General features: G+C 39.8%; 1 pseudogene; it reads right to left on the bottom strand.

Annotated features, from left to right (window-relative positions):
• Nucleotides 1-3,312: 3,312 nt before the first annotated feature.
• Nucleotides 3,313-4,129, bottom strand: LOC138338348 (wall-associated receptor kinase 3-like; annotated as a pseudogene).
• Between the last annotated feature and the right edge of the window lie 228 nt (nt 4,130-4,357).

Genomic DNA, 4,357 nt, shown 5'->3' with positions numbered 1-4,357 from the left:
ACTTCTTTTTGAAACTCTCATCTGTTTCTTAACTTCTTCTTACTGTTCATGAAGGGTTTTAGCAAAAACTCAAAAGGCAAATTTCGTCTTCTTTTTCTTCTCTTTGCTGATTCAAGCAAAATACTTTCTATTGTAAAAACCATGTCTTCTCCTTCATCCTCTTCCAAACAAATGTTGAATGCTCTCAGTGAAATCGAGCCTCTTGCTTTCTATTCTCCGACCAATACACAAGCCAGACTTCCTCCTTCTCCCAGTCCTCAAAAAGACAATCCTGATAACCCTTTTTTCGCCATAGATCTAAATACTTTTGCAGTGCCTACTGGACCTGGTCCGTTTCAAGACATGTTGCCTGACAATATGTTTGAAGGGGATCTACCAAAACATAGGGCTTCCGAGTCCAACATTCTGGCAGCGAGTGAAGAACTCGTGATTGAAAGCCTGATGATGCGAGAAGAAGCAAGGGCAGAGCATATTGAAGTCTTCGAAAGGGAAGAGGTAAGACCTACTCAACCTATCTTTGATAAAACCCCTGATTTAGGTAGGTACTCTTCTTCCTCTTCCTCTGACTCTGCTAGTAAGGAGGAGCCATTAAAATGGAAGGTTGAAAGAAGAGAAGGGGTGGGATCTAGAAAAAGGAAGGAAAAGGTTGTGGAGGAGGCCCCTAGGAGATGACCTACTACAAGGTCCGCTGCACAAAAGTTTATGGCTGATGTCTTGTAGGCAAGTGCACGTTCTACTCCTGCAGCTAGAAGTGCATGAACCTTCAAGGTTTCAAATTTTAGAATACCTGAGGCAAATGTGGTTGAGTTGTCTGGAGAAGAAGTGGAAAAGAAAATTAAGAAAAAGAGGTCAGAGAAGAAGAAGGGAAAGGCTACATAGAAGGTTGAAAAAACAAAGTCAAAAGGGAAGAAATCTGAGAAAAAGAGGAAGAGGTCACGGGGACCTGGTTCCCAAGCCAGGAAAGTTGAGAGTGTCAACATGCAGGAGGTGGTTGACAATCTGAGAAACCAAGCTGTTTTGGCAGGAAGAATTTTTGATATGGGGATCATAACTCTTCCCGGCATGGACTCTCTTCACGATATGGTTGAGATCTAATCTTGGTTACACTTGTTCAACAGGAAATCCCCCATTCTCTATAAAGAAGAAGTGCGTGAATTTTACTATAATATTCAATTCAAGGACGAAGGGAGCATCCTCACACGAGTAAATAACATTGCTATATGTTTAGATGAGGGTGTGTTGAGCAAAATTCTCAGGGTGCCTACAGAGGGGACCGAGTCTGTACTGGGTAGAACTTGCTCTTCTGAGTTTGCTGCTGTGATTTCTAAGACACCCACAACCAAGGTTGCTGGGATTTATAAGAAAATCATGAAGAGTGAGTATCAGTTAGTTTTTGAGTTCATCAACAAAGTTCTCTTTCCTCGCACTGAAAAGAGGACAGTATCAACTGCTGCTGATTTGTTTGTGATGGAGATGTTGTGCAACTTCGAGGCCTTGAACCTACCTGGTCTAATGCTTGAGCATATCCACAAAATTGTCATTGAGGGGAAAGGTGTTCACGGAATGGGTTATGGATACTTTCTTACGGAGGTATTCAAGCATTTTGAAATTCCTCTTAGTGTGGGAAAAATGGGGACAGTTAAGCAGACTATCTCCGACAGTACCTTGGTTGAGTGCGAATGCATTGAAGGAAGAGGCTATCCAAAGAGAAAAATGGCCCAACTTATTGATGATCAGGAGCATCTTAAGCATGAGGTTGAGGATCTTACTGTGCGGTTAAGTGGTAAAGAGGCAGAGATTGCTATACTCAAAGCAGAACTGCTTACTGCACAAAGTGAGGGACCTGGTTCTTCAGTGGTTCAAGCTCTAAAGAAAGAGAATACTGAGTTAAAGGCGAAGATAACTGCCCTGCAGGAAAAGGCCATAAAAAACAATGATGCTGCTAATGCACGACTCACTCTTGTTATCCAATCCCTGTCTCATCCTCCTCCCTCTTCCTAGTTTGTTGAACCCCTCCCCTTTGTGTCAAGTTTTTTTTTGTGGCTTTTCAATGTTTTGAAGAATGTTCAGTTTGGTTCTAATGTATTTATGTTATTATGGCGTATTGGTTAATTCATTCCTGTGCTATTCTAATTATCTCCTCTTGTGCATGCTTTTTCCTTACTGATTAGTTGCTTTTTAACTTTGATCTTGTTCAGTGTTTCTGCTCACATCACTGGTTTACTGCGTTTCTTTTTTATGATGCCAAAAGGGGGAAGTAAAACTGTGTGTAGTTAAATGATATTTTAGTGAGGGGGAACACTGTATGTAGCTAAATGATATTTTAGTGAGGGGGAACATACAGTGAGGGGGAATGTTTAGTAAGGGGGAACATACAGTGAGGGGGAATGTTTAGTGAGGGGGAACATACAGTGAGGGGAAATGTTTAGTGAGGGGAAACATACAGCGAGGGGGAATATAAAAAGGGTGAACAAAGTTGGAGGATCTTAGATCATGGCTTCAGTGTTTGTCATCATCAAAAAGGGGGAAAATGTTATTTGTAGTTTTGATGATTTGACAAACTTGGGGACCTTGTAAAGGTACCAGTTTCTTAATTGACTATTGCTGGGTTCTTGCTTGAGTATTGTAGATGAAACAAACCCAGGGACCTAGTAGAGGTACCAGTCTCTCATGATGAGGAGCCAGTTGATTGCCAGCTGGAGACGGTACAGAAAGTAGGTGCACACTTCCCGATGGCGTCAGAAAGTGTGACTTTTCCAGCCAATGGCAAAGAGGTTTAGGAAAGTGACTTGCCCATATAAAAGGCACTTTCCTAAACGTTTTGTTCAATTTTTGCAACTTGATATAAACTTTTCAAGAACTCTTGCAAAGGCTACTACAAAGCAAAGGCAGAATTATTCTAAGAACAACAGCAATATCAGGAGCTTTTTGTCTAGTTGTTGAGGAATACATTCTCTTGTTCTTAAACTGTAAACCAATCCTGAATCTATAAAGGAATTGGTGTGTCGTGTTAGAAGTCTAGGTTGTCCAGGTGGGATAGCTTAGTGGGTAGATTATTTTCTACTTAGGCTTGTTAATCAATAGAGGACTATTGCTTAACCGTGAGATTGATAACTCTTTCTTACGTTTGGTGTAACTATATTTTACTTTTGCTTTTGAAGATTAGTGAAAACGATTGAAAATTCTTTGAGACAGGTCGTGGTTTTACTCCCTTAAGCAAGGAGGTTTCCACGTAAAATCATCGTGTTAATTTTACCGCATTTAACTTTCTTTTTATTCATTAGTGTAGTAAGGGACCAGGTCCATTACTGGTTAAGTGAAGGCATATATTCTATCATTTCTCTTAACTATTTCACATTTATCTTTACCAACTGCCCAGTCTAGCACAAGAGGAAGCTTCTTCGTGTTCTGCAAGCTGTTGAGGTGACTCTTAGAAAAGTTAAAATTAGCTTGATCGACCACAAACATATAGCTGCAACTAGGGTAATTTGTCATATTAGTATAGTTATAATTATAATAGATTCTTAGTGTTATGGTGATATTCCATGCTTCCTTAGGGATGGACGTCTTGCAACAACCGACTCCATAACATGTATCATCATAAGCATCATCAATACTATAGCACATGGATATGCATCCTGTTATGCAGGGCGGATACTCGATTTTAGTTCCAAAAAATGGAAAAATGACCATGAATAGTGGCATACGTGTCACAGCCAACCGCAATGAAGCTATTTGCTGTGCTGTTCACAGTTAAGAATGATGGTAAAGCTATCATTGGCTTGGTTCTATTCGTGCTTATCCCATCACGATAACAATCTCTGGATATGAACTGTAAGACCTTAAGTTGCCCTGAGAGAGATATGCTTGTGATTTCAATACCGCTATTTCCTAAAAAGGGCTGGGGATTTGGAAAGGAGTAATTACAAGTGACAAGGAACTGATCGTGTAGTGTGCAATCTCGGGTCATACCAAATGGGAAAGGGATGCTGACATTTCCACCACTTTCATCGCGATTAGGTTTGGTCATGAGATTGTTGTGTGTATGTAACATAACATCATCACCAAAACATAGTGAAAAGCAAATTAATGTGGTCAGACCAACCATCATCACATAATTAGGAGCCATGTTTTGTGTTTTTTTTTACACTTTGATTCACCGTCACATTAGAGATCCTTTTATAGCTACTTATAAATTTGGAAGGACTAATTTCATTGGAGAAGATCGTCAACATAGTTAAAATTTTAATGTGGACTATGTCAAGGAGCATATAGATATTGACGACTTTTTGCAGCCAATTTGAGAATCTTTTAGTACATAAATTGTTTCCCAGAAAATAATGTTAATTGCTTTTAA

Source organism: Solanum lycopersicum, chromosome 9 (assembly GCF_036512215.1).
Source record: "Solanum lycopersicum chromosome 9, SLM_r2.1".
NCBI lineage: Eukaryota > Viridiplantae > Streptophyta > Magnoliopsida > Solanales > Solanaceae > Solanum > Solanum lycopersicum.
The sequence above is the reverse complement of the archived record's forward strand: the minus strand, read 5'-3'. Positions and strand labels throughout refer to the sequence as shown.